Below are 14,379 nucleotides of genomic sequence, written 5' to 3'. Positions count from 1 at the left end.
GCCCAGTTCTTAAGAAAAAAAAAAAAATCAGAGCTTTAAATGCAAATTTGGTTATTAGTAGTAGCAAATTAGTTTTCCAAGTGAAACTCTAAAGGTAAGGTACCTATATATGAATATTTTAATGTGATATTCATGTTTTTTAGTTATCAATACGGGATTTTAAGAGTCACTCTGCCAATGCATTACTCAGACACCACTTAATTACTAATCGGATTAAACAAGAAAGCAGCACCAGAAACAAGAGTAATGGTGGTAGTAGATATGAATGAGGCTTTTGTGTCTGTTGACACCTTTCTTCCTGACAATAAGGTTGTCATTGTTATGCATACTTGTTTCAGTCTCACTATGGACTAAAGGGCCCTATTTGATTTTTGTTTGGATTATGTTACATTGTATCTTCTAGGGTTGTGTAAGTAGTGATATTAATTCATATATTATATTTTTCAGGTAACTCAAGAAAGTATGATAGGTTGCATGAATTTTTATGAAGATATCAGTGAAAGAGAGAGAGAGAGAGAGAAGTATGGAAATGTTAGAAGCTGTGAATGGAAAGTCTGCAGAGGGTACGACTAAAAATACACAAATTTCTAGCAAATTTCAAAATGTTTCAAAATCAAAGACTAGTATGTTAGATGATTGTGGGAGTTGTAATGTTACATTACCAAGTTCAAGCAGTTTTACATTCAGAAGTGAAAAGGTACATAAATGTATAACTTAGCAAGCAATCTAAAGGGTCATACGCAAAGATGTGCCGAAAAAGTCACACAGACGTACAATTTGTGATTCTACATTTTCTCATGCAGGTAATCTGAAGAAGTACATTATATTTCCATTCATGCAGGTGAGAAACTACACAAATATGTCCACTTTGCAATGCTACATTTTCTAACTCTGAATATTCATAGTAGGACATAGATAGATAGACTTTATTTGGCAATGAATCAATGTACATGAAGTGCAAATAATGACAAGAACACATGGTTCGAAATAATAAATGCAAATTGCCGAGGATAACACAAAAAGCATGTACGCTTATTTCCATTGTGGTCCTCATCAGGTTGTTGTACAAATGTACTCTTTGTGAAAAATCATTTGCCTTGTCTGCACTAAAAGGACATATTTGGATCCATACACAAGAGAGTCCATACAAGGATACACTTTGTGACTCTGAATTTTCTTTGTTATCTACTTTGTAAATTCACATGCGAAGCCATTCAAATGATAACCCTTACAAATGTATCTGCAATTCTGCATTTACAAAAGCATATCAATTAAAATATCATATGCAGATCCACACAATTGAGAAGCCTTACACTTATACACATCATCATTCAGAGACTAGTATAAGAGAGTTTAACGGATACAGAAATGATGTTACATTAACAGTTCCAAACAATTTTACATTCAGAAGTAAAAAATTGCATTATTGTACTACATGCAAATCCATATTTTTACATGCAAGCAAGGCTTATATGCAAAGAAATTCTGAAGAGAATTCACAATGATGTACAACTTGTGACTCTACCTTTTCTAATACAGGAAATCTGTAGAGGCATATTTGCATTCATATAGGTGAGAACCAGACAAATGTATATTTTGTGTCACTACATTTTCTACATCATCTGATCTGATTGTTCACAGTAGAACACACTCATACAAGAAGCCATGCAAACGTACCCTTTGTGAAAAGGCATTTACTTTATCATCAATTCTGAAGGGACACATTTGGACACATACAGGAGCCTTACAAATTCAAAATTTGTAACTCCTCATTTACTCATGTGGGCAATCTGAAGTCATATCCAAATCCATACAAGTTCTGCATTTTCTTTGTCATCCACATGCAGACACATGCAAGTGAGAAACCTTTCTAAAGTTCTACTTGTAACTCTTCATTTACAAGAGCATATAATCTAAATGCAGATTCACATGTGAGAAATTTTACACATCTACACATTGTGACTATGTTTTCTTGTGAACATAGACTAAAAGATCATGAACAGACACACACAGAAAATATGGCTCACAGATGTATTGTGTGCGACATTCAAGTGATTTAGGGCTTCATATTTTGAAATACAGAACTGAGAAATCACAAAAGTACTTACCTATTGAAATAGGCGATGATAAAACAAGTAGCATACAAGTATCTTTTAAGCCTCATTCAAATGGAATTGAGGCAGAAAATGACTCAAAAGAGAATTTTTATGAAGAGAAATAACACATTCAGATGGCTATGGCATTTATCAAGGAAGATTGTAATGAAATAAAAAAAGAATATATTGAGAAGTAATGGACTTAGAATTGCTTAAGATAATCTTAGATTTTTTGGGCAGGATGAGGTACACATTTGATCTCTTTTGGTAGAAATGTAATGAATATTTAATGTTAATTAATTTACCGTACATACACTAGTGTTGGTATATAATATTACTTTTTAAGTTGTGTCAAGAGACTAAATGTAAAGGTAAGTTATACAAGGTTTCTTTGGTATTTAAGGCTTTATTGCAGATTTCTTATTCATTAAGAGCAGGATCTTTATCATTGTATGAAATTGAATGAAAATTTTGTATAGGTATGGTATCTGAAGACCTAGAAATATTTTTTTAATAAATATTTCATGTGATGAGTATTGTATCTTTAATGAGATGTAATAAAGGGTTAGTCTGACATACTTTTTGGTATTTGCCACTCTCATGCATTATTTCCTTACATATATCAGATATCCAATGTATAGGTAAGTTTGGAATTGTGGAAGTTAGAATCTTTACATTATTTTCTTTGGTATATTCTTACTACTTTTTGATCAGAGAGCATTTGTTGTTCAATTTTTGGTTTGGATTAGGTCATCAGCACAAGTTGATAGGGGCCCAACTAACTTATCTGATCTTGATTCCAGTTCTACTTATTAAGAATCTATTTTCTTGGGGGCAAATTAGAGTTTTCCACACAAGGTGTCACTAAGCAGAAAGAAATGCTACACTGATAGTATTCAGGACTATGAATCTTAAATAATCTAAGTCAGGATTCACTTGATATTAAGATGGGAGTTGATGGAGTTGGGGCAATTCTGGTGATGCAATTTTGTTGATCAAGATTGGAATAGTGGTCAGCGGTACTGGCTCTTTGGTCATTTGGTTTCCTTGGTGACAGTGATAATTTTTCTCACTGATAGGGGTGGTGGCAATCGGTACTGTGCTGTCAAAGCAGATCATTCCCGGGTGTAGGGGAAGGCCTTCAAGCTCCATTCATGGAGAGGTCTTGTACGGGAAGACGCAGATACAGAAAGGATTTGCATTTAGAAGGGGTGCTACTCCCTTGTTTAATGTCTTTTGTATCATTATTTGTGATGTGATAAACAGTGACTTTGCTAGAGGCAGTTACTCGGTCAGATGAGGATGAGAGATGATGTGTTAAGGCATTCAGTCATGTAGGCTGTTGCTAAACTGCACACCTCTGTCCCAGCCTGGGGCAACCACCAAGTCTGCACAGCCTGTGTGCATTGTAACTAGGAGTTTCCAGAAATCACCATCTACTGGTCCCCCTTCATTATTGCTGGTTGACTAGATCAGTACTAAAAAATAAATGGACAATTGAAAAAATGGATAGAAGAAAGTTTCTACAATGAACAATGTCAAATTCATTCTCTACCTTGGACAGCATTAACTTCCATGGAAGGAGTTCCTCCTAGTGGGCACTGTGAGGAGGCAGCAATTAGTCTAGCCCCCTTAAAGGATAGAAGCACAGCTGAATTATTAACCAAGAAAAACAAAAATAGTTTGTAAGCACTTTTAATATTTAACAACATACAGTAGGGAATGAATTGTTATGGTTCTCATCTAATAAAACATGCATATCAAAAATAGTAACAAAAATTCAAGACACCTTGTACACTTTATTAGATGTCAGATTTCTTGTCATCATCCAAATGTTATACATCTACATTACCACATGAAGACTGAATGAGATCTATAGCTACCACAATCTTTCATCTAATTTTGATAAAGAAAAATGTGACTCACTCTTTTCCTTGGCTCTCCTATTGTACAAATTTCTATACCAATTCAGATTTCATTACTTTTTCAAATATTCTTCCTTAATTTTGAACTCCTTTTCCTCCATGTCTATCTATTCATCTGAATTCCTTCTCTGGCCTCATCTGAGCTATTTCTTGACACCTTTATATTACATTCATTTGGATTAGGTTCAAAAGATAATGGGACATCAATACATGTACATTTCTCAAGTTTCTCAATGTGTGCCTTGCAATGTGACTTTCCAGATCACCTTCCTGAGAAAATACACTCACAAATTGTACATTTGTGAGGCTTTCCTTCTGGATGTGCCTGCATATGATCCCTTAATTTGTATTCATGAGGCTTCTCATCTGTGTGGATTTGAATATAACGGATAACAGGCCTCTGTAAAGGAAGAGGTGCATATTGAATATTTGGAATACCTGAGTGTATTGTAATATGAAATTTCAGAGCAGCTGATGTGGAAAATGTTGAGTCACAAAATGTAGATATGTATGGTCTCTCACCAGTGTGTCCAAATACATCTTTTCAGTTTGGATGATGTAGAGAGTGTAGAATCACAAACTGTACAGTTGTACGGCTTCTCACCTCAGTGCATCCAAATATGAACCTTCAAAGTAGATGATGTAGAGAATGCATAGTCACAAAGTGCACAACTGTGTGGCATCTTACCTGAATGTGTCTGAATACAAACCTTCAGAGTAGATGATGATGAGAATTTAGAGTCGCAAAGTGCGTACTTGTAAGGTTTTTCATCCAAGTGCATCTGAATATGAATTTTTAGACAGATGTAGAAAATGAGGATTTACAGAGACATTCATATGTAATGTAGCATCACAAACTGTGCACTTCTATGACTTTTCTTCAATGTGTCTCAGTATGTCTGCCTTCAATTTACCTGTCTGATAAAAAAAAATAAAAGTAAATTTAATATTTGTAAGATTTCTTAAGGCGTGTCATAAACTGGCAGTACTACATAACAACTTTTATGTTCATACTATGTTTTGAATTAAAAATACATTGAATAATGCATACATCACAAACTGTGGCCTTTGAAGATCTCTTAATCATAGGTTCTACCATTTCTGTTATCCTTTCCAGATTAACTTGATAAAAGACTGCTAACTTGTGTTTACTTTGTCTGGAGTGAGAGAAAGAAGCATTTATTGAATACCATCACTCATTTATTAAATATTTTTACATACTCTCCAGGTAATCACCTTTACCAGATTTATCTCATTTCCAATTTATTGGTGCATCCTATTTTATTTTGCCTTTCTCCTATTTGTCTTACTACATTTCCAGATATTCAACACAATCTACTATTTGTTTTTGCTCCAATTGTAATTTGATGTTTTAAATTTGTAGTATGATCTTGTGCAATCAGTCAAATTTATGACACAAAATTGCTCACAAGGACAAAATACAATTAGACTAGTCATTCTCAGTGTATATACTGATGCATACTGCAATGAAACAAATAGCTATGATTAGTCTTGCAGGAGCTGGGCTGTAAGGGACTCATGTAGTAATCTACCTTAATATACTCTACACTCACCACATGCTGAAAAGTTCAATAAACCATACTACCACCTATGTACATATATATGAATAATCAACTAATCCCACATGGTAGTCAAGCCTACTGGAGGACTATTAGAGAACAACATCCTGGCCATTGGCAACACCATAGTAATTTAACCATATTCTCTGCTATCATCTGAGTGGAAACAAACACAAATGCATGTCTCAAACCTGGTTTGAAATTCTGGCTTATCTGTATTTTGACAAATTCTTTTTCAAAACAACTTAAAGTCACTCAGATACGTGCCAACTGCTACCTCAGTACCACCAAGCAATGCTAAGTGTGAAGTAGCAACTGAATGATTTACAATGTATAAGTATTCAGGAATTGTTATACCTTATTCTACCTACTATACTAACAATACCTTTGATGGTAACAGGAGAGGGTGATCTCTGGAAGCCTCTAGTTATAATCAATATGCGGGCAATGCAAGTATAGTGGTTGCTCTATATTGGGATAGAGTAACAGTACAGATTGGCAGACACCTGCATGCCTGAGCAACCCCATTTAGGATCCATTGTACTCTTTCCTTATCTTAAACATAGATCTGCCCATTTTCCACTTGGTTGGAGAGGTACCCCAAAGAAGGTCACCATTACCGAGGGCACTCTACCCCCCCCACCCAAAAAAAAACACATACTCTGACCATCTTCGACCTGACAATGCATTGGTGGTTAACCCTTCTCTCCAACCAATGCAATCATAACCACTACTACCACCACAACATAATGACCACTGACCTTCAGCTATTACTTGCTCCCAGACCACTGACAGACAGCATTCCCAAATTTATTCTACTCCTCAGGACCCCATCTTGACTCTCACAGAGATGAAGTAGACCCCTAGCTGGACTACTCATGATTTCTAGTCATACCACTACTCGTAGACCATCCCTTGTTTTCCATTGTATCTTTAAATCATCTCTTCATGTGGAAAACCCGACCAAATATAGATCCAAACATATGGATTCTTAGTAGTGAAGCTTCAATTCAAAACCCATTGCAACCAAGACAAATCCCTATCAAACCTTGCCAATGCACTAGTCTTAACCCTATGAAACCTTCAACTGTGATTAAAGCCCCATGACTATTATAAAGAACCAGAATTCTTGGAAAAAGTTGCAGTACAAAAACAATAAATGGTGTAAAGATCTTATCCACCATGTTCATCCACAGCCATCTCTACATAAAATATCTCAAATTCCAAATAAGAAAATACTACTCTTGCCCAACATTTTGAACCCTCCTCATCTTTTTTATGACCTCCAAGAATAAATTGAATTGTGTATGTTCACAAAACCTGAACTCAATGTTTATTTTAGATTAACTGTGGCAATGAAGGTTCAAAGGAAACAGCATGCTTTAGGCCTCCCAGATAGCAGGTGAATTTGGATGGAAGCAGGAAGATTGTAACAAAGAATTAACTATAGATCAGCAAGACATGTGTGAGGAAGCAGCCTTAGAACTGCCAAATGTCACAATACAAATATGAACCATGCCTGGTCTGAACCAATTATCGTTTTTTGGGAGGTATGCTCCAACTTCCCATCAAACCATTTAGAAAATATACCTCAGTTAACAATGGGTTAACTACCAATGCTCTGACCAGTAATGCCACCATCTTACATATGCATATACTGCTCAGTTGCTGTGCATGATTCCTCAAATTCCAGTCAAATGTACAAATTGTGAACAGAACCATGCAATGTCCTCTTCATACAGTATACATCTCTGAACTCAAAGTCCTCTGCCTCCAAAACCTGAAGCACTCGAGTATTTCAGTTTTCTTTTATCTCTGACAGTGAGTTTGAATATCATTTCATCAATGTAATAATACACTGATAACCACAGAAAAAATTCTGGTGTTTAATATATTCCCATGATCAAATGATTAGAAAAAAAGGCTTGAACACCATCAAGATTTAGACCAGTGGTTTTCACCTTTTTTTTTGGCTATGCCCCACGTCACCTAATCACCTTTAAGATCCTGATGTACCCCATGTGGTGATACACAATTCTTACAATTTGAAAAATAAACTCCCCATTAGCTGAAATAGTATTAAACAAATAAATGAATCATAAAAAAAATTGAATTAAAAATAAAAACAAAATGATCCAGACTTCCTCAGTTACCCTCCTTAAATACAATGTTATCCACTTGAAAAAAAAAAAAAAAAAAAAAAAAAACTGAATTGCCCACCTGTGGAACATATGCCCAATGTTGAGAAGCACTAATTTAGAGCATGTTATCTACATATTCATTACAAAAATCCTCAAAGTTTATTGCTTGATATTGAACCATTAGGTTAGGATATTAATTCTGTAAGAAATTTACTTCATTCAGGACATCTACAGGACAGAACACACTGAGAAATTTGACTGGGGAAATAAGTATAACAATATGACAATGGAAAAGTTTATGTACATTTTTAACATGACTTCGTTTCACTTCAGCATTGATCCCTGTGACATCGTATGTGCTATCTCTTTCCATTCCAGGAAATGTCATCTATATTGTTATCTATTTCCCGAGGACTTTTCCCCCCTTAAATTGTAGGTAGTCAAGTCAAAAGGCAAGTAACCACTCCCACCCATTCCTCTCTCTAATCTTAGCTCCTCATGGATGACCTGTCATCCCTGTATCCCACTGTATCCCACTGGATCAGAGGCAATGCAGCAAGACACAGTCCATCCACAGTAAGGCCACTTCACTTAATCGGTGATCCCCCCTCTATCCCCTCATGCAGAAAAAGAGAAGATGGGAGGAAAATTCCTTCAGGCTGTGTCAAAAAATAAAATACACTTAAGCACCCCCTATCCCCCTTTCCTTCTTTGCATAACAGTATCATCTATACACAGCAACTCTCCACTCATCCCTATCTCGCGCCTTCTCCCTTCCTTGCTCAACAGACATTCGCCTCTTTCTCAATGCCCCCTTCACCCCATCCATCCCATCCTCTGTCGTCCCCTCAAGTTCACTCCCTCCTCTGCCTTCCATATCTGTTTTGCATTCTTACCAACTTCACTTATTTCATTATACACACTTATTTCAATATACCTTTGATTACCTCCTTATGAAGTATGTTATCAAAGACCAATCTTTTTTAGTTAGCAATTGTACAAATAAATGGTGAGCCCCATAATGGCTACAATAACTACATCAGGTCATAATGACTTTGGTATGAGCATATACTTAATTTGAGCACCTTCATGGAGAAAACCCCACTAGCACATGTATGATACCCTCCCTCGTACTTCCACCATTCACTAACAGAACATATCTTTTGCTTAACCTTTACCATAGAGTCTTTGGTTTCAAGAATATACTTTGAATATATGGAGGTCATGTCTACATGCACAATTACCCATAGAAGTTTAAAGATATGTCTTAATAACCTTAAAGCTAATGCTTGAATACGGTAACTGTTCAATTTTTTTTATATCAATATGGCAATCTTTTAAAATCTTTTTTATACTGATTACATCTTATTCCACATACCTTTTTCACTATCAATACTAGCACACTTCCTCTAATCTCTACAAACCTATATCTTAGGAAGCTGGCTGAAGTTATATTGGTAATTCTCCAAAATCTATGCAAAGTCAGTCCACAGAAGTCAATGGATTCATGACTCTAATCAAAATTATGTAAATAAGAGTGTATATATCCTCAATGTTAGGACTGTTTTTCCAGTCTAAACCTATTTGAGCATGGATTTTTGCCTGTATTTGGACTTGAATTTGATAGAACAAATTAATTGTTTAACGATACAAAGCCAAAGATTTCTCTACTCTGAATTGAATTGTCAGCAACTTATAACAACACACGTGTCTTTGCAGTGGCTTTTGGTGGAGAAACACTTAGGAACAAAATAAAAAGTGTTTTTCTTTTCCCTGGACCTCATCAATTGTAACGGGACACAGGAAATTCAGGGTTTTGAACAGGGTAAAAATTAGAGACATGATTAGACTTTTCAGGAGAAACATTAAGCAGTTGGTGAAATACCAAAATAATTATAATCCTATCATCGTTGGTGTGGATTTATTGTAGGGAAGTTACTGGACGGAAAAAAAAAGAAAAGAAAACAGCAACAAGATTTGATACTTCTTAATCTAACCTAACTGTACATATAAAGGGTATTAGTTTTCATCATTGCCAATGACTGGTCCTTCCAGTATTCCTAAACTATACACAAGGTGCAAACATGATGTAATAATTCTGTAGAACATTTACACTAAAGGTACTCCTGTAATTGACATAATTGTAAAAAGAATTTTGATAAGGAGATACAGGTCCATCCAAGTTATATACAACTTGACTGGGGGATTTTAAGTTGATTTGAGAAGGAAAAGATTTGAATGTCAACAAGGAATATTCTCATCACCCAAGATTTGTGGATGACCTCACTTTAGAAACCGTGGACTTGAAAGATTTAAACGGTGAAAGTCAGTAGGTTTGAAGATAACTAAGAGGAAAAAGTAATAGTGCATAAGTTAAAATCAAGACATATTTTACGCTGGTTCCTGGTTTTCCTTTACTTTTCTTATAAATCACATGAATAAAATCTAACTGATTTAGAAAATCAACAATTTCAGTGACAACTTGACATGATCTATATATGAAAATTTATCATACAAATAATACAAATTTGAACACTTGGAAATAAAGACTGAAGAGTCTATATAGATTGCCCAATTTCTGTCATTTTCATGTCCTTCAAGGGCACTGCTTCTTAATATATATATATTTTTTTGTCAATGCTGATACTCCACATTTCAACTCCACGTCAACCTGATACCTATTCTCCAATATTAACCTTTTGCTCCTGATGTAACTCTTAATCTACATTAAAATGGATAAAACAGGACAGCTATAATCCAGCTGAAGTCTAGGGACAACTTTTCAGTAAATTAGTAAAATATTCTTTCACAATTTGTTAGTTTGATATTTCCCAGGATGCCTTTTTGGATAACTCCCACCCCAAGAACTGGTTTTGACATCATCTGAGGGTACTGAGGCACTACTTGAAGAACATCTTTCTTTTTTTGTGGCTTGTGGGGCTGGTACCTGCTGAGACCTCAACCTTGCTAGTGGTCTGGAACTGTTAACATGAATGCAGGAGATGGTGTCCATGGTATGCCACTACAGTGATGATACCTAGAGGAAGTTGATGTGTCACCACACACTGATGTCCCAGTCACCTCAGATCTGAGATGAGCAGTGGCTAGGATTTATTACTCAGAATGGATGGCCTTTCTAATATCTGAGCCGTGGCCAGTATTTGAACAAATGCCAAAATTTCTATGCAGTTACCAGATGCATACTCTACCAACTGAGCCATGGCAGTACCCCCTGATGTTTGCTGTAAAAATACTTGTATATTTTTACATATTTCTTGTATGGAACATTTGGTAATGTGTTCAGGGTTGTGTGCCCTTTCTACTAGCAGTGATGGGACAAATTTTAAGTTGTCCTTCGCCAAACATGAGCTTATGCCGGAAAGTACTTATTTACAGAAGTTTTTACCCTATGTGCATCTTTTTGAATGGTGGACTAGTAGAAAATAACAAAATAATTAAAAAAGAAATTTCAGGGACTATAGATATTGGCAAGGTTGAAAAGGATTCAATGGAAATATTGAAATAATGATAAAGTCTCAAATTTCACAGACTGGAAACCTGTGGCTCCACAGAAGGCAGCAATTGTCCTTGGGCCCTCCCATAGATATTCCTTGGAAGAAATATTAAATCATTGCGTGTAAATCTGTTTCTGTACCACCAGTTAGGAGAGCAGCAGTTACTAGTTGTCAGCTTTATGGAAGAAAATGGGGAAGGGGAGTAAATGTTGATAGATATCTTGGGCACCCAGTGTCAGCTCCTCAGAGCTGCATCTTTAAATGTAGGTGAGGTTATTAGGTCTTGAGGAAAGGTAGAATGGAGATAAATCTCTGTTCATCATGAAGAATCACCACTGGCAGGTACTTGCCTTCTGTGAGATGAATAATTCTAAATAGAAATGAGGATTCTGTAGACATGAGGGAAGTAACAGATATGAAAAAATAATAAGGTACAAGAATATAGATTCAAAGTATTTGAAATAACTAAATTCATCACAATTTTGTAAACTTGAAATACATAATTTGGATGGAAAAATAGGTTGATATATGAGTTATGAGAGTAGGGAACAAGACTGGTTAGGTTTACTTAGCTGGATATATATATACATTCATATGTATATATATTCACGAGTTTTCTGTCATGGCTAGGTTAAAATTAGATAAACTAACTGAAAGCAAAATGTTTAGTAAATATATTCTAAACACTATCATAATGCTCTCAAATAAAAGGGTTCTCACACATACATATATAACTCACCCTCTGTGGCTGGCTTCACAAACTCTGTACTTTTGAGGTTTCACTATAATATTGTTTATCAGATGCTGTTGAATTGCAATATACTTTTTAGAAAAAATTTCTTAATGCTCACAAAGCTGGCAGACTCCTCTCCAATTTGATTCATACACTATTTGGAAAGAATTCTCTTTTGGGAGCATCATGTAGGTCATCAAATGCTAATCAAAGTGAATTCTTTTTGAGAAAGTACTATTACAAACTTCACATTCTCTTTTGTATGGGTTCTCATGCGTTAACTGAAAGCACTTGTATCTCTAAGAGAATTATCACAAAGTTCACATTTTATTGGTTTCTGCAGTATGTATAATCACATGCCTTTTTAGAGAACACTTCCTGCTAAAAGCACTTCCACAAAGCTCACATACAAACGGTTTTGCTCCTGTGTGAGCCACTGTATGCTGTTTAAGGTCATTCTTTCGTGTAAAAGAAGTACCGCAAAGTTCACATCTGAATGGTTTCTTCCCTGTATGTATCAGTATATGCTGATTAAGGGCACCTTTTGATGTAAAAGCCCAATTACAAAGCTTACATTTAAAAGGGTCTTCGCCTGTGTGGATTACCATATGTGTCCTTAAGATATTTTGTGTTCTGAAAGGAACATTACAATATTCACATACAAAGGTTTTTCCTCTTGTGTGGGTCTTCATGTGCTCATTTCTTTGACCTTTTCTAGCAAAACAAGTGTCACAAATTTCACATTTGAAAGGCATTTCTCCAGTATGTATGACTATATGTTGTTTGAGGGCATATTTAGTTGAAAAACGAGCACAACAAAGTTCACATTTGATAGGTTTTTCTCCAGTGTGGGTCATCATATGACGTTTAAGATCGTATTTTCTTGTGAAACTGGCATGACACTGCTCACATATAAAAGACTTCCTTCTGCTGTTGTCCATCATGTGGTATTTCTTGGGAGTGCTGAGAATGTATGGTAAAAATGGCATTATAACATTTTATGCTAAAGCACAAATATAGGTAATATAAGTTAATATTTGATTTCTGAAAAATTGAGTTAAAATGATATTTTGTGAATGCACTTTTTTTTTTAAGAGATGATCATATTTCATACATAACTGCACAATAAAATTATTGATACTCCTAGAATATTTAATAATTACTATTCAAAATTAGAACTATAACTCTTCATAAGATTTCTACTTGTGATAATACAAGTCTGCATTTACTAAAAGCTTCTTTTCCACTTATATGGGAGTAGTCCAGTCAAAGCACCCACCCTTCATCCATCCCTCACCCATATGTAATGTATTTTAGTTCCTTGTAGATGAAGGTTCATTCCTTTCCCCAACCTAGTGGTTGGGGAAGCAATGCAATACGAGACAGCACCTCCACTGTAGAGCCCAACAGATGAAGCTGGCTTACCCTCACATTTTCATTACATGGCAATTCTCCCCACTCATCCACTTGAGAAAATACTGAGCCCAATCCACATTATTTTCTCACCTACTCACAACCACTCTAGTCATTCATATCTCTTGCCCTCTCTCTTCCCTTGTACCCTAAGAACATTTCACCCCATCCATCTGCCCCAATCTTGGCATTTCCCTCAAATTATTTTTTTTTCCTTGTCTTCCTTCACCCATTCTTTCCATTTTCCCAAACAATTTTTTATTTGTGAGATTGTTGGATGAATGTCCTACCGAAATATATATATATATATATATATATATATATATATATATATATATATATATATATATATATATATATATATATATATATATAATTAAAACAATTTCCAGTTTGCGGTCCCTTTTATATTGTTCCTAAACCCAGTCAACGACTATAATGTCTAACAACTTCCAACTACGCCTGTTTTTCTGAACTATAAGCAAAATTTCAATTGACAATTTATTAATATGTAGGTGCAGATGAATTAGGGTGACGGAGTACCTGTATGGGTGGATGGGGTAGAAGGAGAGGAAGGGACAGTAAGTCTGAGTGATACTGAGTGATAGAAAAAGAGGTTGTCTAAATTAAACGAAAGATTAGGAGAAAGACAGAACTAGACGAGAGGAAACAAATATGAAGGTAATGAGGGAATAAAAACCATTCATTTGTGGGGGAGACGAGCTAAAGGAAGAACGAGGGACAGTGTTGGATGGGTTAATTAAGGGCAAGGAATATGTTTTTCTTATGAATAAACAATATGTTATGATGCTTAATGGTTAAAAAAAAATTAAAAGAGACTATCATAATTTATATAGTACATTTGCAATGTAAACAATCATCGCACCCATCAGACAGGACTTTTCGATTGTAAGGGAGTAGAGATATAAAATCACACATACTGTAATAATCATTATAATGATGAAATTTTACACTG

General features: G+C 35.3%; 1 long non-coding RNA gene across 3 annotated transcripts; it reads right to left on the bottom strand.

Annotated features, from left to right (window-relative positions):
* Positions 1-332: 332 nt before the first annotated feature.
* Positions 333-14,090, bottom strand: LOC143031570 (uncharacterized). Of its 3 annotated transcripts, none has more exons than XR_012967012.1 (5): positions 13,947-14,090; positions 11,997-12,953; positions 5,073-5,178; positions 4,544-4,939; positions 333-4,421 (listed from the first exon to the last, which is right to left on the bottom strand). It is a non-coding gene; the product is annotated as an uncharacterized LOC143031570 (long non-coding RNA). The 3 variants fall into 3 exon arrangements; XR_012967011.1 differs by having other exon boundaries at positions 4,626-4,939; XR_012967010.1 differs by lacking the exon at positions 333-4,421 and having other exon boundaries at positions 4,464-4,939.
* Positions 14,091-14,379: the final 289 nt, after the last annotated feature.

This window comes from Oratosquilla oratoria, chromosome 12 (assembly GCF_046742065.1).
Source record: "Oratosquilla oratoria isolate Oo_2021 chromosome 12, ASM4674206v1, whole genome shotgun sequence".
Taxonomy (NCBI): domain Eukaryota; kingdom Metazoa; phylum Arthropoda; class Malacostraca; order Stomatopoda; family Squillidae; genus Oratosquilla; species Oratosquilla oratoria.
Note: the sequence above shows the minus strand (reverse complement) of the source record. Positions and strands in the feature narration are given on the sequence as shown.